Source organism: Aethalodelphis obliquidens, unplaced genomic scaffold (genome assembly GCF_003676395.1).
Source record: "Aethalodelphis obliquidens isolate GAN/ISIS:26980383/991018 unplaced genomic scaffold, ASM367639v1 scaffold22, whole genome shotgun sequence".
Classification (NCBI taxonomy): domain Eukaryota; kingdom Metazoa; phylum Chordata; class Mammalia; order Artiodactyla; family Delphinidae; genus Aethalodelphis; species Aethalodelphis obliquidens.
The window spans coordinates 22,378,235-22,404,054 of record NW_020837966.1 but is presented as its reverse complement, the minus strand read 5'-3'; the positions used below and the strand labels follow the sequence as shown (position 1 = coordinate 22,404,054).

General features: G+C 39.5%; 1 protein-coding gene and 1 non-coding gene across 6 annotated transcripts in view; one reads left to right on the top strand and one right to left on the bottom strand.

Annotated features, from left to right (window-relative positions):
• Positions 1 to 15,723, bottom strand: part of CHL1 (cell adhesion molecule L1 like) — a 199,673-nt gene extending 183,950 nt beyond the window's left edge. For 3 of the 5 annotated variants that reach the window (XM_027121420.1, XM_027121419.1, XM_027121421.1), the window contains exon 1: positions 15,582 to 15,722. The gene's annotated coding sequence lies outside the window, so the exon portion shown is untranslated. Of the gene's footprint in view, positions 1 to 15,581 lie in introns of all 5 variants that reach the window. The other 2 variants (XM_027121418.1, XM_027121417.1) reach the window with 1 other exon arrangement.
• A 7,122-nt stretch (positions 15,724 to 22,845) lies between these two features.
• On the top strand, positions 22,846 to 22,949 carry LOC113628171 (U6 spliceosomal RNA). Its single transcript, XR_003435910.1, has one exon. It is a non-coding gene; the product is annotated as a U6 spliceosomal RNA (small nuclear RNA).
• Positions 22,950 to 25,820: the final 2,871 nt, after the last annotated feature.

Below are 25,820 nucleotides of genomic sequence, written 5' to 3'. Positions count from 1 at the left end.
TTTGGGCAGAATGTAAGTGAACATCCTTTCTCTTTTAATCCTTCTGACTATAAAAACCTGGAAGTCTCAGGTAGGTTCTAATATATCATTAACAGCGCTTTAACTCTTCTAATCTTGCTGTTTCATAAAGAGGGAGCAGGACTTAAGCCTGGAGACTTGGTCAGGCAATAGGACCTCACTAGAATGTAACGACCTTGGGTTGTTTTCATTGTATTCACGCTTGTAGTGACCTTTCATTATTTCCCACTGACACTGGTGTTTCATTGATAGAGTGAAATAAAACTTACATTTTAAGTCAGTGTCTTTTTATAATGAGCCAGTTAAAAATTTAAGTGAATTATGGTAGACGGCACAAAGATAAGACAAAAATCGTGACAATCGTTACATTTCAGCGAGTACAGTCTTAGAGAATTGTAGATTACTGAGTGACCAGTGACTTTAAGAAGAAAGGACAGCAGGAAATGTGTCTGAGAAGACAGACAGGAGCAACGAGCTGGCCAGTAAGAGGAGGGGGTCTCTAAGGATACAAGAAAGAAGAGAGGAATCATGAAGCCTGAGCCCAGCTGGATGTGGAAACCAAGTATGACAGTTACTTGGCCCGCAGAGCAGTGGGGAGCCAGGGGAAATTTTCAGGAAGTAAGTGACATTATGGTCAAAGTGACAAGCGAGAAAGGGGATTTTAACAGTGACGTTTAGGTCTTAGTGGAGACGGGCGACAATAAAATGCAGAAATCCAGTGAGAGAAAGGTTGCTGTGGTCTAGTGATTAGAAGACTGAACAAGGAATTTTCCGGAATAGCTCATGAGAAATAAATCTCAGTGTGTCAAGGAGAAAGCTGAAGCAGGTTTTCCGGTTGTTTAAAGTAGAGAAAGGTTAAAGAGGACAGAAAATGGCAAACTGCTAAAGGGAGATGGGAGAAAAGATGCTCTCTGCTACAGTAAAAATGTATTTGCTATATCAAAAAAAAAAAAAAAACTGTGGGGAAACCTACGACTGCTTGTGTTTCAGTAGTCCCAATCATTTTTTTAAGTACAAAGTCATTATAGAAACCTCAGTTTACAACTACCATCAATTGCTTCCATTTCTTTCATTTTTTTTCTGAGATCCAAGAGAGCAGAATTTAAAATTTATAAGGCTTTAGGTTATATCACTGAAAAATGAAACCTGTTCAGAAAACTTGCATTTTCTGAATAAGGAAATCTTTTATCAGTCACAAATGATTTGCCATTAAAATAACTTTAAGACAAAATCAGATGACCTGATTTCTAGTTCCACATTCACACATATGAGTTCCACGAGTTCCCTTAACTCTCTGAACAGGATCAATACCTACCTTGCTTAAATACCTAGCCCTTACGAGTATCAAATTAAATGTACATACATTGTGTCTTTCAAAGGCAATTTAAAGCATTACCAGTATAGAATTAAATACACCGTAGCATAGCCTTTTAGGGTTACATATATTGCATTTTGCCTGTTGACATAATTTTTGAAATATGAAAAATATAGTGAATACTCTGCTGGTGCTTTCGGCAAGACTGCAGGAGAAACACGTCTACTCACGTTTATCAGAAAGGTGGGAGTCAGAGGTATAAGAAAAATAGCATGCTTGGCTCCCAAGTACTTAGAGAAAAAATGACAGGCTATAGAAGGAAGAATATGAAGGGAGGATTTGAGAAAATAGAAAGGCAGAAGCAATGAGAACACAAACGGAACCTACATCAGGCATGGCGGTAGTTGTTCTTCAGCCACTCTCAGTGAGCCCTTGAAGAGAAAGAAATAGTCCAAGAAAGCTCCCCGGCTATATATTCTTAACCTGCTTCTTGTTCTGTGCACAAGAAGAAATAAGAATAATGTTGGTCCTCGCTCCCCATTAGCGCCTTCCCATTACAGCCATGCTTCTGAAATGGGAAAGGTAAAGCAGGGTTGCAGCCAAACGCACAATCATCATTTCAGGCCAAGAAGCCTGCTTCCTTGTCCATGTGTGGCTGTAATGGACAAATAGAAGGAAATGGAGCAGCTCTTCTCTCTCCCTCCTCAAGCCTGGTGCCTTATGGAATCTCAGCAGTCACCTCCTTGATTCCTGGCCTTCGGGTTCCACCTTGGCCCTTCTGACTCTCAGGAGGTACTCCTGGTTCTCCCACACCCAAGCCATTTCCAAGGTAAATGGAGAAGAGTAAGGATAAATGTAAATGGATCAGAAGACAAAAGCATCAGAAAAGCCTATCCCACTGAAGAATCTTTAGGCAAAAGTATTCTTGGCCAACTCGTCCCTCCCTTACTCTCAACTCTAGCCTCTCTCTCCAGACAAAACCACAGGCACTTCCATGGAGCCCAAATTCACCCTCTTGTCACACTCCCTTCTCAAAGGCATTTGTTTTCCTGGGCTTAAGATATTCAGGAACTGGGGAAGACAAAGGAGTATCCCCTTGGGACAGAGAGTAGTTCTACTTGTTCCATGTTTCTTCCACTTTTTAATCAATCGTGTATGAAGTACATGGTGTCACAGTGGGCTTGATAATCCTGTTATTAGCATGTCTTTGAAAAAAAATTTCTTCCTACCTTGTCTACTAGAATCCTCCAGCAAGGTAGTTAGATGAGTCCTCCCTTTGAATCCAGAATAGTCTTTGATGGCTTGGACCAATGGATTACAGCAGAAGGGCTACTCTACACCTGGCCTTTAAGACAACTGACAATCTTCTAAGTTTAGCTCTTGGAGCCCTGAGCCATCACTCAAGAAGTCCAACAATCTGTTGCAGAAACCAGTGAAGAGGCCATGTGGCTACATGAAAAGGAAGAGAAGCCCAGCTGAGCTCAACCCAACTGGCTAAAACAACGGACATGCAAGTGAAGCCATCTTGGGGCCACCAGTCCAGCTTAGCCACCATCTGAAAACCACGAGGTGACCTCAGTTGTTACGAGGTGGGGCTAAAGAAATCACTTACCCCAGCCCAGGCTGAATTCCTGACCCACAAAATTATGAAATTTCATAAAATGGAGTTTTAACTTGTTTAAGTTACGGGTTAGTTTGCCAGGTAGCAATAGATTTATGGGACAACGCCCCTTCACATTTTACATGAATTGCTACATGGTCACATTTCTGAATCATTTTTCATCATTTCCCCTCTTAGCTACACATAAGCCTCCAGGTATTTTTCTTCCAAACAATAAGCAGCTTGTGTATTTCCCCAAGAATCTCATATGCAAAACACGTATCTACTGAGGTCTTAAACAGTTTTAAGCCATATGGTGAATTCCCGGTACACAATTCAACAAAATAAATGATGAAAATAGCGTGAACTCAATTTCAGAAGTCAATGGAATGGTGATAGTACTTACACAGCACAGTCTCCCTAAGTGATGGTAATAAAAAAATACACTGTGATTTCCCTATAGTGGGCAATACAACATCTTATCTGCAAAGAATAGTACCTTGGATAGTTATCAGTACATTGCTTCTACAAGGACATCTTGTAAAAGGTTTGGAGGTTTCATTATTGCTCTTTTGTATTTGTATTTAACATTCTTAAACAGCTACATCACTAGTTAAGAGGGTTTTATGTGATTTTCAGATAAATGATCTGTACTCCTATACGTGGTACATGAAAATTTATCTTTTCTATTCTAAACTATGTTGTAATTTCTTAATGACTCAGAACCATCCATATACGCATGATTTCTGAGTTGTCTTTTTCTAGCGTTTCTATCTTTATCCCTTGCTGAAGAGATGTTAGCTGTAAATTCTTTTGTCTGTGAATGAATCTGCAACATTTCCTTCATCTGCTCTAACTTGCAGTTTATCCTGTTGTCCGCTAAAATAAAACAGACAATTAAGCTTACTGGGATGCTTCTAAATTAAGAGTAAATAGTCATCGAATAAGGCTGGTCTTTCCACAATAACATTATTGCAGTTTGGTGAATTTTTGCAGAGATTAGATTTAGGTTGCTATGATGTCTCTTTTGTTCAATTTTTAGATACTAGCTTAGGATTTAAATACTGGAGTTACCTGGTGAGTAAACTCCAAATGAATACCTATCATTACAGTCATTGATTTATTTGACATTTTTACTCTTATTTGTAGCAGTAAAACAGCATGGAGGAAAATGAGCATTGTTTTGGCAATAGGTGAGAAATATTTATTTTTAGGACACCTACATAGGTCAAAATAAATTCGGATTGAAAGTATTTAATATGATATGTTAACTACAGATTAATAAACTACTCTGTATTATTCAAGGCTTCCAATTTTATTTTTTTAATATTTATGGACTGGGAGTAGCTGTGTAATTACTTCAGTTTTCCACTTCAGTTTTAGCATGAGTTGTGAACAGTGCACACCCTCCTGCCCACCCCACGCACGTATACACTTACAGCCACTCACATAATCTTGTTTCATTTATGGAACCAGTTGTAAATAACCAAAACCATATTGGTATGCAATCTTCAAAGACAGTAAGTGCAATGTAAATCCAGTTGAATAAAAATCTAGAACAGGGCCTCCGTTCCCTTCATAGGACAAAGAACCAAATGGACAGCCAAATTAGCCTCCCATTAAGGACACATTCTAATTTTCAGAGGAGACAATCAAGGGACTCTCCACCAGAAGCATTCAGTCTGTTAAACCCATTATTTAAATGAACTTGGGAAATGATGACACAAACCTTTCTGTCCCTCCTCATCAGCTCAGAATTTGGAGGGGCAAAGGAAGCGGAATGCATGCTTAATTGAGGCAGTAAATGCTAGGCTGTAGCAGACTGTTATACTGTTAAATACAGCAATGGGTTTTTAATGGCTGCTGTCCAAAATTACACTGGAGATAAATGGTTTATTAGTAATAATAATAGCTGGCACTTTTATCCTCAAAACACTTAACAAATATTAGCTCATTAATCCTCCAACTGCCACTGGGAGGCAACAGTAAATGCTTCTATCCTCAGTTTACAGCTGGTGAAACCGGGAAATAGAAGGTAGTAACCAAGTTTTCAAAAGGAGGTTTTGTATGTGGAGGTCAATTTCCAATTCAAACAACTCATGTCAATTTTTATACATAATTGGATGGTATTCCCTCTAATGACTGCCAGCCCTTTTTTGAGGGGATAGTGATTAAGGTCAAATCCAATTTATTTGAACTTGACTCCCATGAGTTGTACCTAAACTGCTCAAGCCTGGTCCTTTAGCATCATTTCAAGCAAATCAATTGTGTTCAAAATCTATTCAGCCCAAATCAATTACATGCAGAAACTTGTATGCATGGAAAAAGGTCTCTTGAGATCCTTTGAAATCTAGCTCCACTGAGAATTGCTGGAGGTCACAATGTGAAACAGGGTCGAGGTCAAATTTAAACACCTTTATTTGGGCTTTCTATTTTTAACCATTCACTCAGATCTCCTTTGTGGAAAACAGTATATGTCTCAAATTAGTGAACAATAATGAATAACCCAAAATAGCCCGTTATTCATTCTGGTGTAGTCTATAGATGTTAAAATTATTATATTTTTCTTTGTTTACTTTTCCATCGTGGACAATGTTTTCAATTTCTTGCCATTGTATAATGCCTTAAGTATTTTAATTTAATGAATGATTTCTCTGCTGATGCATCAGATGCACTGTACAGAACAAGTTTAGAAAGTCTCTGAATTTATAATACCAAAAGAAGTTCATTTCTTGAGGAGCTAAGTGCTGTACTCTAAAGAAGCAGGCATGGATCAAACAAAAGCCTTAAAGCAATTCCACTCCATATAGTCCAAGGAAATGGGATCTGCTCTATAGACAAAGCAGAAAGCAAACACATTTTTGCCACTATCTATTATATAAAAAAGAGCCTTTTGGAGTCAGTGTTTGAGAATGCTACTTGTATTTTGCATATTAAAAAAATGCACATTTTTTTCTAAACACCACACACCAAAAAAATCAAACACCTCTCAAAAATCCTAAATATATTGACCATGCCTAGAATAGAGTTGATTTCTTTTTCCCTCCAAAGCCTTATCTTAACTGACAGCTGCTAATAAAGACAGCGCCGTCGTTATGATAGGTGTCATTTTCAAGAACAGTCAGGCTGGGATACGGCATCTACCACTGCCGACTATTTCTATCTTAATCGGGAGTGGCAGATACACCTTTGTGGAAATGTCAACCGTGTAATGCAATTGGTTACATATAATACCCAGATATGAAGGAAATCCATGCATATTGATACTATAGAGCATCAGAAACATTCCTGCCAAGAAATAAGAAATGGTAATGAGGGCAAGCAAAAGCTTTGGTGAGGGTGAAGGTTGATTTTTACATATACTGGTGCCCAGGACACATTTCAGGGAGACTCAGACACCAAACACTTTTATGACATGATTTTGGAGAAAACACAGATGTCCTCCTTTCCCAATGTATCTCCCACATGGCAGTGCCTCACAATGAATCTTTGCAACAAGAATTTTAAATCCACCATTTTAAATGCCACCATTCCTGGTATAAACATACAATATCATGTAATACCTTAGGAGAAGCCCTTATTATCTACTTTTCCACATGTTTACCTGAGGTAATAAGACACAGAACAGGTAAATCTGGTTGGACAACAGGGATGAGTGCTGGCCCTTGATGAAGACCATAGTTAGAGAACCCTACTAATCCAGGGGGGTACTGACGGACACTGCACACATGGGAAATGAAGTCAAAGAGAGAAGAGAAAGGGCGTGCAATGGACTGAACGTGTGTGTCTCCCCCAGATTCGTATGTTGAAACCCTAATACACATGTGATGGTATTTGGAGGTGTGGCCTTTGGGAGGGAATTAGATCATAAGGGTAGAGCCCTCATGAATGAGATTAGTACCCTTATAAAAGGAAAACTGGAGAACTCTCTTGGGCCCTTTCTGCCGTTCTCACTGTGACAATACAACAAGTCAGCAGTCTGCAAACAGACGATGGCTGGCACCCTGATCTCAGGCTTCTAGTCTCCAGAACTGTGAGGAATAAATGTCTGTTTTTATAAGCCTCTCAGTCTGTGGTACTTTGCTACAGCAGTCCAAACTAAGAGGGGGTGCTGAAGGGGTCTGCCAGACTCAAAGGAAGCATAGTGTAGCAGTTAAGATCTTGTGGCTGGGGAGCAGATACTTCTGAGTTGAAGTCCCAGCTCAGCAACTTCCAGGCCATATTGTGTGACCCAGGACAAGGACGCCCCTACATCTGTGACACTCAGCATTAAATGGGTATTATCATAATAGTACTTTCCTCAAAACACTGATGCAGAGATTGCAAAATACATCATAAACATTTAATAAGTGATAGCTATTTAAGTGTTTGCCTGGCACAGCCTCAGTCCTGCGCAAAGCAGTTATTCAATAAAAGCTTTTTAATGATTGGTCGCTGTCAATGTCTCATAGAACACACAATCAGTTAATCAACTAATCAATCAATGTGCACTGGAATTACGGAAGCTATGTAAAAAAATCTAATCTCTCTATCTTTGGGCAGGGCTATATTCAACCTTGGAAATATAATTGGTGAAGTTTTCAATACTTCCCCTACATTCACTGCATCCCTCAGCATATATTAACTCTGAATTTGTTTTTAAAAAAAGAAATCAGCTATACGATAGTTCTTTTTTTTTTTTCAAATAAGGAAATCTAAAAGCTGTAGAGTGGATTATGAACTTGGTTACGTATCAGGGTATCTGCACTTTAATTCTGGTTTCACCACTGCCCAGCCCGCTATTCGACCTTGCTTCAGTTTTTTTTCCTCTATATAATGAGCTAGCAAACCTGTCACTTTTTGTCTGCCATGTTGTTGAAAAAGTCACAGGAGATATGGGGCTTTTAAAATTCTTTAAAAAGCTCAAATAAGTACTCAAATAATGCAAGACATGGTGATTTTTAAATAGAAATATTCAGAAGGAATCTTCCAAATGGATGGAAATGCAGTGTCAAGTGTCAAGAGTCTCAGAAAAGGTCAATACTTATCTTCCCCTTGAACCTTTGCACATGAGAGGTGTTATTTCCTTTGAACACATCAATATGTAAGACATCCCATAGTAAGCTGATATTCTATCACATTACATTCTTCAGTGGAGGTCTTCAACACAGAACAAACTGAATTCACAATCAACTCTAATAGCATCAAATCATCAAAAATCTCACATTTTTCTCACCAATCTACCTTCTATTACACTGACTACATCCCTTGGCCAGGGAACATACAAATTTCTCACATCAGGATGCTACCAATGCATCCCTGATCTATTTCCTCATCCTCTTTACCCTGACACCACTACACCAAAGAGAGGTACCCTCCAGAGACCCAAATATCCAGGTCGCAGTGACTTCAGGCTGCCAGAGGATTATTTGAGGGTGTCTCCATTTCCTGGGTACGACACCTGCAATGTCTAGAGTTAAAATCACCACTTACAGCAAAAGCTTTTGTTAGGCAGGAACCTCTGCTAAAAATGCAAGCCTGTTACCTTAGAAGAGAGAATACATCTTTTGCATTATTCGCTCTGCTGTAAAGCTCTCATCTTGGAAAGCAGAGATAATGCAAGGGAATAGACAAGTTTGTTTTGAAGTTTGAAGGCTGCAACTGAAACTCACCTCTGGCCATGAGCATGCCCACCTGGGGCAATGAAAGAGGAGCCGAGAAAGGAACAACAAAGAAAAAGAGGAAAAGATAGCCCTGAATGCAAATTTAATGATTCTCCATCTTGTCCTGCTTTTGGCAATTCGAGCTTTCTTCCTCCCCATTACCCACATCATTCTATACATTTGAAGCCTTCAAGGTGTGCTTCATATTCTTCATTAACCCCCCAGATTCAGATCCCTTCTCCACCTTTCTCCAGGCTGCTCTGTGCAGAGGGATCCAACTTCAGCAGGACACTTGCACCAGGCTCCCTTGTCCACTGCCTGCTGGTGGGTACAGCCACTGCGAGGAAGGAGCAGAAGATCTTGGGGTAGGAGACCAGTGTCCTGTGACTCAAGAATGGCTATGTTTCTCTAAAACCACAGTTCCTGTCTGCAGCCTTCCCCAAAGCTATGGCTCTCACCTTCCAGTAAATTTTCTCTCTTGTCGTCCCACTGGACTAAGGGCAGTAACAGCCCCAGGGGTGCCTCTGCAGCCCTTGTTGGTTTCCCTCAACCCTGCCCAAAAAGATGTGGTCCCTTCTTTAAATGCCCTTCAATTGCCCCATTTGAGTAGTACTTATATACAGGGAAAAATCAAAGTGAAAGCAAGAGAGTGCCAGGTTTTATCCAGAGAAGATGAAAAACTCTGGGTCCTTTAAGACTGCCAAGGGGACATGTTACCCAGTTCCAGCCAGTGGTACTCTCTGTCACCTGGGCATTCAGGTCCAATATTCCAAGAACATCAAGTTTTCCAAGGTAAGTCAGAAATATGAATTTTATGTGAAATATCTGGGTTTTAAATATTGGCTCAAATATTTCTTAAACATGCCTCAGGCCAAATAACACATATGTAGGCTGGGTTCAGTCCAAGGGACACAGGGTTGGATCTTAAATAAGACTATGGTGCCTCTTCTTAAAAAAAAAAAAAAAATCTGCTTTTCCTTATAATGCAGAATTGTAACAAGAAAGGTAGAAATTCTCATCTATACAGCTCTTTCCTACTCAATTATTTAGTCCAAAAACAACCACCTTCCCTCCCTCATTTGAAATCTCAAGGCGAAAAGAGAGAAACAACCAGAACTCAAAAGTGACAGGAATCTTGATATCTGGGTCTGTTCTAAATGTATGAATCTAATCAAATTATTTAATTTCTGTATGGCTCTCTCCATTCATCCACAAAATCAGGATAATGACTTTTTCCCTACCATCTTCACAGAGACATTTGGCTGAAAAATGAAATACATAGTAAATGAAAAGCACGTTTGAGCTCTTCAGAGAATAAAGCGCTGTCTAAACCAAAGGGATTAGTAAGAAAAACCTCAGAGGTTTATCAGAGCTCTTCTTTTTCAACCACATTTCATTATGCCAAGGTAACTGTGAGTCAATGCCTCAGGCCAACATGATATTATAGAAGACCTACCCAAATCTAAGGCGGTGGCTCTCAACTCTTGCATCAGAATCTCACCGGAAGCTTTCAAAAATCCACATGCCTGATGACCACCTCCAGGGATTCTTATTGAACTGCTCTGGGTTGCTAGTTTTAAGAAAAGCTCTCCAGGTGATTCTCATTTCAGCCAAGCCTGAAAACTACTACTCAGGATCTTTCAAAGATGTGAAACAATCACAACCAGTATATGTGCAGATAATTGATGTATATGTGCATATAATTGATGTAGGTGTCAACCCATGTTCCATACTTTTAATGATAATAATATAATAAGCTCATACTTATTCATATACATAGATACACACTTATGTCTATCTCTCTTTTATCCATTCATACACTGAGCATGGAGTAACTATTATAATAAAAAAGCCAGAATTTACTGAATGCTTAATGAGTTCTAATAAGTTGTCTACATAGACTGCCCCATATAACGCTCATAATAACACACGTGAGCTGGGTATGGATATTACTCCTCATTTCCATAGATGAAATCAGTCTCAGGGAGGTTAAAATGACTCAGCCAGGGCCACACATTGAGGAGTTCACAGAACTGGATTTGGAAGCCTGGCAGCCTGACTATTACAGCCACACCAGTTTGCTTCCCACTGTGCCAGAATCTGTAGGGTTTATGAGATGCATAAAATGAAGCATGTGCCCTCAAAAGGTTTTACCATCTGAGAAGGGAATTACGATGCACACTAACATTCACAGGCTGAATAGGAAAATGGTATATTGTAGTCCCTGGAGTCAGGGAGAGGTGGACTGAAAGATGGGCAATGGCTGGCTTTGCTAAGCTCCTACTTCACAACTATAGGGGAAATGAGATGCACCCAAACATCTGAGGAGAGAATGTGATAAGACCACCTGGAGAAGAAACCCTGGTCAAAGAACAGAGTGCATTTATATATCTGCCACTCAGCACATTTATTATTCTTATCATCTCCCAGTATCACTTGGATTGAATGTTTATGCCCCCCTAAATTTACCAAATTATCATGTCAATCATGACTTTTGAAGACTTCACCTCAGTTCGAAATTTATTGCTGATTCTTACTGAAAAATTGTGTACACACAATTTTAACATACACACATACACACACACAGACACACACACTCCCAATAATCTGACTTCCAAAGAGGTACACAAGTTGCAATCTTTTGGTAGTAATAAACTAATGTGAAAATTAAGTAAACATTTTTTACAGAAAATTTTTAAAAACTGAAAACAGAATATTCTCTCTCTTTGTATTTTTACTGTCTAAACACAGTGGAAAGGTAAGCAGGATCATTTTTCATCCACAATACATAAAATCTAAATTAGTTATGGTCTATTTGTGCACTGACTAAAAACATTCGTTAACAAAACAGAATTTTCTAGTTTACTGGATAAATATACCAGGAGAAATTGCAGAATAATGTTAGGTTGCCAAGCAACCACCGCTCTACTCCCTCATTCATCAAGCTTCTTATCCCAGTGCTAGAGAATTCCAACCGATTTGTTTCTTGGGAAAATTACAGTGACTTTCGGTAACACAATAACACTTCTATTCTCAGAAGATAAACTTAGATGTTCTTTTGATCAAAGAGATGTGTTAATTCATTATTCTCTACATGGTGCTAATGAGAAAGCTATAATTAACTAACTATACTAGTGCGACACATAAAATAAACTGCAGTAATTAGTAATGTTTAAGGTTTTAACCAGATTCCCAAATCAGAAAATACAGAATCTTTCCTCCAATAAAGATGTAGAGAAAGGAGAAATCACCATAACTAATTAAATTGAGAACTGTTTCCATTCTCTACCCTCTCCCCCCCAAAAAAGGGATAGAGGCACGGGATTGCCAAAATGTGAGAGATTTCACTTTAATAGCAAAGAAAATAGCTCAATGCCAATTCTACTTGTAGGTAGACATAAAATGCCGGAGAATACTGTAATCTTTTCTTTGAAAGAATGCTTAGCACAATATTTTTCCAGGAATGAAAAGAAAGAATATTAGGCTTTCACTCATTAGCCGTGTTAATTTAGCATATTGTATGTAAATCACCATAATAATTGCATTCCCTTCATACGGAATTAGTTAGTTAGAATGAAGCTGTAATCAAAATGTTCATAATTGAAAATATAGTATTCTCGGTCTCGTTTTGAAAAAATAACAAGGAACACTGATTGAATCAGATAATACAGTACATCATTGAAAACAGCCTTGGTATAGAGACAGGTTGGTCCTCTAGATTATACCTTAGCATGTCAATTAGCTCCCCAGATTCAGGACTCAACACTTCTGGATCTGTCATGGGTTTTTATTTTTACCCTTTGTCTTCAGCCTAACTTAAACTTTCCATGTGCATTACTGCTTAAATTTTTAGGGAAAATACAAAATAGTGAAAAGCTAAATTTTGTTTCTAAAAAGTATTAGACTCTATGGCACTGCTGGCTGTCATAAGTCAAAGTGCAAAATAATTTCCAATAAATGAAACATTTAATGCCAATGCTCCTGGGAAAGAATGTGTAAATGATCACATGAATTTCAGGCAAGCTGTCACACTAATTCCTCAAGGCACCCTTTAAAGATGACATATTCACTGTGAAGAAGGGGGTGTTGGTTGTCGTGCAAAAGTCAAACTTGACTCAATACTCTGCTATCTGAATTGATATTCACAGAGCTTCCTGACACTCATTTCTTCAAATCTAATGCCATTAGCTACCCTCTATTACTTAATTTTCTTTTATGAGATAAAAACTAGTGGAATCTTAAATCAGTCTTAAATCATTACTTTTATTTATAATTCTCCATTAAAAAAAATGAATCAGGCTAAAATATTTCAAAAAAGCAATTTTGGGTCAAACAACCTGCTATCTTCAAAGAATTCAGAAGTTAACTATAAAAATCAAGCTCCTATCCAGCAAACATTTTCCTAGGTGAGGTCTATTTTGTAAAATCATAAGGAGCTTTGTGACGGTGACATCTGTCTGGTTTTACTTGCTTCAGCGTCATCAAAACTTGCCAATATTTTAATAAGCAAGTAATTTAAAAATGAATTTAATACTACTTCATTTAATGGGATGAATTAACTTTAAGGTAATAAATACATTATGTGCAATATCAAATCCTGTCAGACCTGTAATTAGGTCAATGGGGTGTATAGTTTGCTCATCACCAGATATGTTGGAGCACCTATATAACCAAGAGTAGTAATAAACGTCCGTAGCCTTTTCTTTAAAGGGAAGGGCCCATGAGATGCAACAGAGAACAATCTGGAAAACACAGATTAATCATCACAGTCCTGCACTTCTGCAGTGAAGAGTACAAACATGCTCGGAAAGAGATTTTAATGAACTTTCTTAGCCAGTACTCACACCTGCCCAGACATAATTATTTGTCTCCATTTATTCACTGACAGTATTCAGGAGCTTGTGAGGAATGATTATACACTGTGTGCCCTGCCGTTCCTAGAGGTGAGTCCACTGCAGCACTTAAGGCCATAAAATGGAAAGCCATGTTATACACTAGACTCGAGAACCAAGTTAAATTTTGAAAGCCACAGGGTGGTCCATTATAAAGAGAATGAAATTAAGACAAAGCCAATTGCAACATTAGCAGGTGAAAGAGGAAACATTTTTACACACAAAGCGGTAAAAGCAACTGTTTTTTTCTTGTCACTAAAAGTTTCCCCCAGTAGCTTTCTAAGCTTCTCTCTCCATCCAGTTGGTCAGTTTATATCTTCCAATCTGCTCCAAAGCAACGCTTTGTAGGAGTAGGACTGGCCAGTAATATTAATGTCAATTGATGGTCTCCAAAAGTAGAAATTAGTATTTTGCCTTCAATAAAAATGCAGAGTAATGAGAACACGCCGTATCTAATTGAGGACTAACTTATAATAAAAGTAACGGCATCAGCAACCATAACTTTTAGTGTTCATTATGCATCAGACACTGAGCTAAACTGTCTACTGGAATTATCTCATTCCAGGCGCTCAAAAACCCTAAAAGGAAGGTACTGATATTATCCCTATTATTCAAAAGGGGAAACTGGGGGACGGGGTCGATAAATGTCTCGTCCAAAAGCACACATCTCAGAGACCATGGACCTGAAATTCGAACGCACGTGAGCACGGCGAGAGCCTTTGCCTTGCACGAGCCCAGGTGGCTCACCAGTTGCCCACCTCCGCGCGCACGCGCAAATGTGCCCCCCACCTGGGGCGTTCCCGTGAGCGCGCCATCGCGCGCGCGCGTGCCAGGCGCCGCTTGCCAGCTCTGGGGGCTCTTTGGGAGCTCACGCGGGCGGGGCTGGAACCCCGCGCCCCTCGAGTTGGGCTGGACCTGGATCTTCCTCCGCGCCTTGCCGCCCTGCTGTGTCACTACACACCCGCCTTCAGCCGCTCACCTCCCACCCCTTCCCCTGCCCGCCCTTCGGCGGACAGCCCGACCACCCACCCTGCGCTCGCCCCAGGGCGCGGCTCCGGGCGTGGGTACCTGAGCCGGCGCGGCGGAGGCTTCTTGGGCCCTGGCTTGTCGCAGGAATTCCTCAGTCCTGCCCTTGCACAAGAAAGTGAGGCTCGCAGCGGGCAAAAGGAGTGGGAATGAAGGGACTGGCTAGCGTTCCCCAGCCCCCTGGCTCCAGTCTCTGCTCTCCAAATTAATCACTTTCTCCCTGCTCCCTCCCCACGCACACTCTCACTCAAAAAAAAAAAAAGAAAAAGAAAAGGAAGGAGGAGAGGCACAAAGAGGAAGAAGGGACCTTCCATGACTGGCATCTCTAGCTCCCTCAGCTTCGCTACCAGGGAGCCATGGCAACACGCCCCCAGCCTGACCCCTCGCCCCCTCGGTGGCCTGGGGAGGTGGAGCTCCTAACCCTCCCAGTTTTCTCGCCCCCCAACCCAGCTGTCCACAGATCTCCCTTTTCCAGCTGGCGTCGCGTACCGAACCCCAGCGGGATCTGGAATCCTCCCCTGAGAGTGGGAGCAAGACAGTGGGGCGGGGGTGTTGGCGGAAGAGAACTGAGCCTTACGACCCAAGAGATGGTAAGGGGCAGAGAGGAGTGAAGCCAGGACTGACCCCAAACCCAGCTGGACCTCGCAGCCCCCTCTCGGGAGAGGGCTGGAATCTCCAGGAGGGTCTGGAATCCTCTCCAGAGGGTAGGAAGAAATGCTGGTAAGGGAGGTTGGAGGAAAGACAAGAGGGTCAACCTACCCGTGACCAGGCGGAGAAACTGGGAGCCGGAGGATTCGAGGACCCGTTTACTCCGTCCGACTGACCGGAGGGGTCTGAATCCAGCCTCAGCCTCCAGGGGGCGGGGCTGGGAAAGGGGGTGTCTCTAACTGGCTTAAGGCTGAGGGACCTCGGACCACCCTACTTCGTGCAACAACGGAGCCCTGATTGCACACCATCTCCGGCCCACAAGGAGTTGACTCCCTCCCCCCAGGAGCAAACCACTTACCCTCCTGCTGTCTCGCTCAAAGATTTGGGGAGCCCCCAGGGCTAACGAAACAAACGCAAACTGACCCTCACCCCGGACACACCTGAGTCGCTTCCTGCACCAGATCCGTTCAGTACCTTCCCTCGGGAAAACCTCTCCCTCAGGCTGGCTTGGAACGAGAGAGGGACGTGGGGGTCCAGCAGCTCCCGGCGGATCCACGGGAGTTTCTGGCCGGCCGCTCCCAGCTGATCTGCACGCGGGTCTGCCCGCGGAGATGCCGCTGCGCCCCGCCCACCGCCGGCAGTGGCCGAGAGCACGCGGACCTGTTCTGGCTTGCGTTCCGCTCCACGCCCACCCGGTAGAGGCTGGTTCGCGCCTCTCCTCTCTCCGCTGGTTCTGCTCCGCTACCCCTCACCCACGCCGCTTATTTTCCTTCCCTTTGCACACTCCCGTGGGACAGGGAGAGTTACAGGCTTAAGACTTTTATTTCATGGTGAAAAGCAAGGGACGAAGCCAAAACTTTGCTCGCCATTTTCCACATCTATGGTCAAAGAGGTCAAAAGATCGCTGCCCCTTTTGTCTGGAAAAAAGAAATTTTAAAGAAACTCCTCCTCCTCCCGAGAGTTCCAGTCAGTACATATTCCAGACACGGGTCGCCAGTCTGGTTTTCTCTCAGTGCTGCGTGTTGAAGGGGTGTGATGCCATGGACCTATTAAAAATAATTCTTTTTGCTTTCCTTCCTCATTTAGAGGCGTGATGGGGCGTGCTATTTAATTTACAAATGATGCTACTTCCATAAACTGCCAAATTATTGTATACATAAATTTACGCACCTTCTTCTGTTACCATTTTAAAAACATTGTTCTAACACTTACGGTCTATAATTTTACCATATTGTTCCCTAACATTTTTTTCCTATTTATTCTGTATTAATTCACTATTATAAAGTAGAAGAAAGCCCCGCGTGCTTATTTCCATTGCAAAAGGCCACTTCTGATGCCTTATCAATTCCACCAAAAAAAGCAAATTTTATTTTAGGATTCCAAAATTAATCTGGGAAAGTTACAGTCCTTGCAGTATAAGTGGTTTATATACCCCTTTCATTTTTCTCTCCACCGTGATCATATTTTCCAAAATTTTCACACAGTACTACGTTTTTTTAAAAAATCCTGTTGAATTTAAGTTCTCTTTGATGGTTAGAGAATCATTGACTTCTAATTTTTACTCTAGTAAGGCAGTGAGATTGACCTTACAGTCTGGTTTTGTTCTCATGTAGTGCATTGAACAATGAGGACATTTAGAGCTGTGAGCTACCCTCAGAGCCGGATGCCGCTATAGTGAGCAGCAAGGGGAAGGCAACTCAGGATTCAGCTTCAGAAGCAACTGAATAAAATATTTTGAAAAGGAATAAATGAACTTTTAATTTTAATAATTGCTAACCTTGAAGCCCCAATTCTGTCAGTTCATGTGTGGGCATAGTTCTTACTGACTGCATCACAAATTGCAAATGCAAGTGAGGGCAGGATTTGTCCTGAGTTTAAATTGAACTGCTGGAGTAATTTCTTTGCCTGAGGCCTCATTATTCACGTGGCATGTCTTCTAAAGTAGAAACAAAGATAGAATATTGAATAAAATTCCAACAGGGAAAATACTGTGTCTGTAGGAAAACATTTCCAAGGTCAAGGAGACACAAAGCTAACTTGATCTTGGGAGTTTACCACCTTCTGGATAAACATCTGCTGAGCAAAAGACTCAGAACTCCATCCTGGCCAAACCAACAGAATACTGAAACATATTGTTCTGTTCTCTATGATGAGTTTGCTTGACATCTGGATCATTATTTTAAAAACAAATGTTTATTGAGCACCTACTATTTATCAGTCATTGTCCTAGGTGCTGGGTACAGTGGAAAACTCAACAGGCAAGGCCAGTTGCGTCTTTTTAAATCAACTGTCCAAAGATATATAAAAGAATACCAAAGTATAATACCTGAAACAAGAAGATGAAGTGTCAGCTCTTAAATATGGGTTTTTATTAAAAGGAAAATAACAATAACATACTTCTGAGCCTCTGGCACTGCATATAAATTAGGAAATACCCAAAGAGTAAACCCGTGGCTTACCAGGGACAGCCATTAAGTCAGCATATACACAAAAAACTTTACTCCAGGCAGCTACATTTTAAGAAAGAAGTGAGAAAGAAGAAAAAGATAGGTAAGGAAAAGGGAAGAAAGGGAGGGACAGACGGTGGGAGGAAGGAAGAGAGGGAGGAAGACATGCAAATGATTAACCAAGAAAGGAAAACAGTATTGAGAACAAGAAAGTATTTTAGGCAACTAAAGGAAGTTTTTTTTTTAAAAGGAATACAAAATGGAGGCAGTGACTTAAACTTCCACATCCAAGAAACACCTCATAGCTCTTACCTCCAAGGATAAGTTCATATTTTTAATACATATTTAAGGGCAGGCAACCAATCTAGGCTTTCCTGTCCCAAGAAACTTGCTGCTTTGAAACCCTCTCTTGGCTCCCATTCTCCTGTCTGACACTTTGTTCAGCACATTTCCCACTCTACAAACAATCCTAATCTATCAGGCATCACGCCTTTGCACGTGGGTGCTGCAGAAAGACTAGATACTTATGTCACGTAAAAATTTGATTGCATTAGCCTTGAAAGGTGTGAATTGCTCTCTCACAATGGAGGAACACCACGTAAAATAAAAATTCAACTATTAAATCACAAATGAAGGGGAGAAAAGGAGTTCTTTCATGAATAGAAGCAGAAGGTGAGAGAGATAGGCCAGTCATCTGGAAAAAAGAGAAAAGGTATTAAAAGCTGGGGTATTTTTTAGCTTTTACTGCTAATTTACTACTTACCCCGGCCTGAACCATCATTTGGTATCATTCCCAGAGTAGGGCCATTGGAGGAATACTGCCTTTTGGCAAAGCCCAGTAGCTAGGGATATGGCATCGCTCCTAGAAAAAATTGTTTAGCAGAAGAGCTGTAGTTTTGGAAATGGCATTTCAGTCTATCAGTTCAGAATAGTCACAGATCGACAGAGGTTTTCTGGCCAACTGCTATAAAAAAGGAAAGCCGGATGTTCCACTGAGGGATAAACCCTCAAAGGCAACCTTGGAAGTACAAAGCAGCCACCTTCGGCTTAGATATTAATCAAGCTAAAGAAGACCGTATTAACTCTGAGGACTTAAAATGACAGAGTCGATACTCCTTTAACCTGTCCTTTAATGTGAGAACAAACGACATGTGTTAAAAATCAAAGGGCAATAATTCTGGAACAAATAAAAAGATAAAATCTTGTATTTCATTCTGTGGATCATTAATATGTGTGATTCACCCTTAGGAGGTCATGGAACCAGATACTTTAACTGGATTCTAAAAGGGCTAGCTAATGTTATGGTCATTAATAACATTATACTTACATAGCTAAGACATTGCTTGTATTTTGCCAAATCTCAGGCTTCAGGGCATTTGTTGATTTCTTGTGGAGATCAGAAAGATTTCCTATCCTCCAACCAGAAACGCCCAACTGACAATTATGGCCAGCTCACTTTCCTACTGGTGATTGCCCTAAAGTCCTAGTCAATCAAATTTTGTCTCAAAGACCTGTGAACTGTGTTATAGAATGAATTCACATTTATTGCAGGAAAACACTGGTATTTTGGGAGGGTGGGAATTTCATCTAAACCTCTCTACTTCCAACACAATATAAAATCTTTTCAATCTGATAGGGACCTCAGATAAAATATTCTCCTACAACTTCTTTTTATATTGATACCTGAGATGGGTAAGGTTCAGAAATTTTCTCAAGGTTGTACAACCGGTTAGTGGCCTAGAAAAAATTGAAAGATCTCCTAGTTTTTAATCTTGTGTCATTTTAGAATATGACAAGCCACTGCCATCTTGGAAGATAATTTTATTTATTCCAATTCTGCTACAGCAAATAAACGTAGGCTGAATAGTCAGATGGTGAGTGATACCACAAGAATAAGGGTATTTGTCTCTGACATTTACAGAGACAAATAGTTTAGTCGAAGTAAAGGACTTAGTTTATCCTTTTTCCCTGTCTATTTTGTCCAGTTGATTTTGGACAATAGGTTTTACCACTGTCAACATGAAGTAAACATGTTAGAGAAAAAGGAGAGAACCAGTGGCTCTCCTTAATGTAAGACCTTGTGGCAGGGGACTTCCCTGGTGGCACAGTGGTTAAGAATCTGCCTGCCAGTGCAGGGACATGGGTTTGAGCCCTTGTCCAGAAGGATCCCACATGCCACAGGGCAACTAACCCCGTGCTCCACAACTACTGAGCCTGTGCTCTGGAGACCGTGAGCCACAACTACCGAGCCCGCGAGCCACAACTACCGAGCCCACGTGCCACAACTACTGAGCTTACACTCTAGAGCCCGTGCTCGGTGATAAGAGAAGCCACTGCAATGAGAAGCCCGCACACTGCAACGAAGAGTAGCCCCCGCTCGCTGCAACTAGAGAAAGCCCATGCGCAGCAACAAAAACCCAATGCGGCCAAAAATAAATAAAATTTAAAAAAAAAAAAAAAGGACCTTGTGACAGGATGTTGTTTGCTCTCCTCCCTTCTCCTGCCTCACCCCCAAATCTGTTCCTTCTGTTTTTTTTCTTCCTGGGCACATGGCCACCTACCAAAAGACTACATTTCCCAGTTTCCCTCGTGACCAAGTTTGAACCCAAGACTAAGTTCTCACTAAAGCGACATGAGGAGAAATGTAGTTGGCAACTTCCAGGTCATCTACTTAAAAATAATCTAGCTTCACAGCTCTTTTACCTTCTAGCTAGCCTGCAGTGGTAAAAGTGTTATGTTGAAGAAGACAAAAAAACACCCCTTAGCCTGAGTCACTGGATGACTCCATGGATTGGAGCCCACTTCTTACCAGGAAATGACTTTATCTCTTCTTTGAGCCAATGTCTTTTGGGGTCTCTTTATTATAACCGTTTAACCTTTTCCCTAACTAATACAATTGTGATCTCTGTCATCAGAACGATTTCAGAATAGTAAAGGAAAATAAGAATGGAAGCTGCAGTGGACAGTGCTATTTTTTTGTTTGCCTGGCATTTATCTGCATTCATAGAGCTCAACCAGCTTTAGAGAATAACATCCCCCTGTGTTTATATGGCTGAGTTGAGGCTAAGTGCAATGCTTCTTATCTACCTCTGGTCCAGGTGACACAGGCATGAACAACCAATATTTTCTATCCCTCTGATCAGAGCAATGAAAGGCAGATTCAAAAGGAGCCAATGAGAGACCTACCTTGGACTCGCTCAGGGGATAAAACCTGAGGATTGCTCAGCAGGCATGAGGTAAGTGAGGCTGTTTTTTATCAACACTTAGAGCACGCCTGACAATGAAGGCACCGCAGGGAAAAGAAAAGGAGAGAGACAGTTACTTGACATTCTTATTTGAAGACTTAGATCTTCAAATAAGCTGAAAGTTCATTGTTTATTAAAAGCTGAAACTGGAATACATCTTGACTCTGTAGCTAGGTGAGCGGAAAAATATTTTACATAAAATAGTTTGTATTGGTTTCCTGTTTCTTGTGATCGAAATCATTTTTATTCACTATAAATGCCCAAGTAAGATTATTCTCTTGGGATAAGTTGTTTAGTAAAAGGGATGTGCATGACAAAGTGTCTTCCTTTCACGAGATCACCGATCTGATTGGCAATGACCCCCTGAAATACTCTGTCCAAAGGATTCCACCCTATATCTGAGTTCAGCAGGAAAGGACAAAGTGATCTATTAATGATGCCTGTCATTGATATTACACAAGAAATGATTCTCATGTGCCACAGGTATTTGTCATCCTTGTTTTAAGTCATTCTTAAAGTTTGGCATAAATCTAGATGTATGTGGACTTTACTTTTGTAAAAAATTATGACATAATAGTACATTCTCTGGGAGCACATTTTTAGCTCTTTAAAAATGAGCCATGGACCAATTAGTCCTCTCCCTGTAGTGTTTAGTGGCCATAATTCATGCTTTCATTTGACTTTTTTCCTGCAAAATAAACAAATTAATTAGCAGAGTTGCATTTAAAGCACAAATTGCTAGTATGTTATACTGTGTTAGCAGAAACCATAACTCAGTTATTTAGTCATTGCACTGGATTTATTTTCTTTCAGGGGTTAAATGAGACTTATCAATCAATTTTTTTCATGTTGTTTTTCAGAATATGATAAACAGACAAACTCAGTAAGGCATTCCAAACCCTATGCCACAGTACAATAAGCTCACAGCAAGGATTCTGAATCCCGTTTGTATTGACACAAAAGATTTGCCTTATCATATAGGCATTAGTTCTTCTATCTTCCGCTGTATCTTTTGTGTTTCTCACTCAGGTAGTTTTTTGCCAGCTTATGCTAAAACATTTAAGGACACAGAACTACAGGCACGAGTGTTACATAACCCTTATATTGCCGATATATAGTGTTTCCTCCAAACAAGCAAAATTTATTGGCTTATATTCTTTTTCCTATTGCTCAGTCCATCACACTAATACAAATGGGAAACATGGTTAAAATTTTTCATATCTTGTATAAAGAAGCCAGCATAAAAGTTTCCTAAAATTAAGCAGCTTTTAATATCCTCAAATATAAGTAAAGGAAGAAATTTGATGATGCAAGTCTGGAATATTCCAGGGTCCCTAAAATATTCTGATACAGTATCCAAAGAAGACATACATGAATTGACAAGTACCATGAATATATGCAATGTAGATAATAACGAACAACCATAGCACATAAATCAAAGTAAATAACTTGATAATATTTTGGCTAATGAAAATAAACAAAACAAAACAAAAAAGCAAAGCCCAAATATAATTGCATTACCCAATTTTAGGACAGACACCATTTTAGACACCATTAATTCATGTAACCATTTTAGGAAAAAATAATTACATTATGTATTATTGTTTTAAAATTAAATAATAAAATTAGCAATTATACTCAATAAGTTTAAGGATGTCCATAAATTTGGACCCAGGATTCCCACTTCTACGGCTCTATACAATGTAAATAACCTGAAATACAGGTAACTCAATATGCCCATAAATACTCAATGATAAAATTAATTATAAATACATGAGAACATAATTACCAGGTTGAATTATATGAAATTGTTCCTATGTCAGTCCTGCAAACATGGTGATTTCACACTGTTCAACCTAATGAATTATTCTGCAACCTTATGATGATTAAACAGTCTAAAATTATATTTTTAAAGATTTGTAATGTAAGAAATTCTTTCCAATGTAAAGTTGTGGAATTCTAGTTATGGTTCCTTTCAGGACCAACCCTCCTGTAGATAAAAACTGTAAAGAGTGCTCGCTTCGGCAGCACATATACTAAAATTGGAACGATACAGAGATTAGCACGGCCCCTGCGCAAGGATGACATGCAAATTTGTGAAGCGTTCCATATTTTTCTGTTTAAAAAATTATATATATGTAGAACTGGGGGGTTTGAATACTCATTAGATATTTGGTAATATTAAGGAATTATTGTTAATTTTGTGGTTGTGATAATGATATTGTGGGTTTTTTTTTTTTAATCCCTATCTAGAGATACATGCTGATATATTTAAAACAAAATAATATGATGTTGGGAGCCATTCAAAATAATCTGGGATGAGGGGTGAGTAGTAGCATTATTGTTGAAACAAGATTGTCTATGAGTTAACTGTTGGAAGCTGGGTGACAGGTCATGGTGGAGGGGGTCCTCAAACTCTTTTCTCTTTTGCTTATGTTTGAATTTTCCATAATAAAAACTTAAAAATAAAATAAAAACAAGCAAGCAAACAAAAAAACTGTAAAGAATGGATAGAATATAAACGTAATAACTGAAAGCGCTGGAAGGTTTTCCCAAACAGGCAGATGCTGGAAAGGGTAGAAACCCAGAGGAAGGAAACAGCACTGGATGAGTTTCCTATTTTATAGCTTTTAACCAGAGGGCAGGACCCAGTCTGTCAGCTAGATCAACAGAAATTTTCCAACCTCAAAGAGAGAGACAAGATTGGAGGGAGAAAAATGAATGCAGCTTCAAAATACTTAATATGTGTATAATTGGAGTCCCAAAAGAAGAGAGAAAGATGGGGCATAAAATATATTTGAAGAAATAATGGCAAAGATTTACCGAAAGTGATGCAAGTCAGAAATGTATAGATTCAAGGAATTCAGCAATGCTATAGCAGAATAAATACAAAGAAAACCCCACCTAGAGCACAGTAATTAAGCTGCTAAAAAACAAAGAGTAAAAGAAAACCTTGAAAGAAGACAGAGAGAAAAGCAACACATAACATACACATGAATAGCAAGCTTAAAGTGCTAAAAGAAAAAAAAAAAAAAAAAAACCCTAGAAGTCTAGATCCAGTGAAAGTATTCTTTAAGTATGAAGGCAAGATAAAGATAGTTCCAGATAAAAGAAAACTAAAGAGGCTTATCACCGTCAGAGCTGCACTACAAGAAATGTTAAAAGTAGTTTTTAAGGCTGAAGGGAAATGATACCAGATGAAACTAAGATCTTTAGAAAGAAATAAAGACCCTGGAAATGGAAATATGTGGGTAAATATTAAAGACTATTTTTTCTTCCAATTTATTTAAAGTATACGTGACTGTTTAAACAAAAAGCCCTAGCTCTTACTTCCAATAAAACTGAGACAATTCTCCCAACTCAAGAGAAAATGCACATTATTACACATACAAAAAAATACCATATATATATACCATTTCATATATAAAGATATGTTTCAATAATTTATATTCCTGAACAAAAATATAGCATCTTTCATAATGTAGATTTCATCCAGGGTTTTATTATTAGCACAACTGCAAAGCCTGCAGAGATTTTACAGAAAGATCAGCCCAATTAGATAAAAATGAGAATCCTCTTTTCAGATCTAAATTTTGCATCATTATCTCTCTAGGAAGAGATCATTAAATTATGATTTAGTCACAGGGCTGTTTACTGATTAGAATGCAAAACACTTAACCATTTGCATTTGAAAACAAAGTGGAAGATATATAGCTAGTCCACTTTAAAATAAAAGAGCTTAAAATTTATCTACATTTTAATGAATTGCTTAAGAGGAAGTACAAAACAACTCTCTGCCCAGTATAGTGTGTTTTTTCTATTATGCACGCTCAAAGGGCTGATAAATTGATAAATATCTTACACACAAGGTAATTAACAACAATTCTTGTATACCAAACATGTTTTCTTTGCTTCATCCAATGAAAAATACATTTGGGGGAAACTTGTTTCTGTTTCTCAAAATTAGACTGATGTTTATTCCAGGACCAGATACAATTATTATGAACCAAAAAAGTATTTATCTTACGGTGTTTCAACCAATATCATATCATGCAACAATTGGTTATCATGAGCAGAAGAAAGATCTTTTTTATTTTTCATAATCATCTAATAATCAGAAATTATGAAAGCATAATGTATAATGCAATTTTTGTGAGTTTTCAAGGCACTGGTAAGTATTAAGTGTCAAGTTAAAAAAGAGGACAAGACAGAATAAATAAATGTGAGTTTGTTTTATATTCCTAAAAATTTTTCTTTATAAAATAAATATTTGGAGGATACCATGTTTTTAACACACATAAAAATATGACAAATCTAATGTACATACAGAAAACACAATTTTCCACTAAATGCTACTGAAATAAATTGCAAATAACGTTTTTATAAACTGATATTATCTGGCAGCCTAATTATGTCTTTAATTCACACACTCACTCCAAAATTCAGATATAGTGAAAAGATAAAATGCTCACCAAGGGACTTCCCTCGTGGCACAGTGATTAAGAATCCGCCTGCCAATGCAGGGGACACGGATTCGAGCCCTGGTCCGGGTAGATCCCACATGCTGCAGAGCAACTAAGCCCGTGTGCCACAACTACTGAGCCTTTGCTCTAGAGCCCGCAAGCCACAACTACTGAAGCCTGCGTGCCTAGAGCCCGTGCTCTGCAACATGATATACCACCACAATAAGGCGGTGCAGCTCAATGAAGTGTAGCCCCTGCTCGCCGCAACTAGAGAAAGCCCACCACAGCAACGAAGACCCAACACAGCCAAAAAAAAAAAAAAAAAAAAATGCTCACCAAGATATCTAATGAAGCATAATAGTAACCTTTTGAAAAATTTAAAATGCTATTGAAATATTTTCATTTTGAAAGTAAGCTAACATATTTACTAGGGACAAATTGCAAAGCCCTACTGACTAATTCTTACTCAAATGATTTAAATATCAAAGACTGTTGCCAGATTTTGAAGGTGATAGCTGGCAATT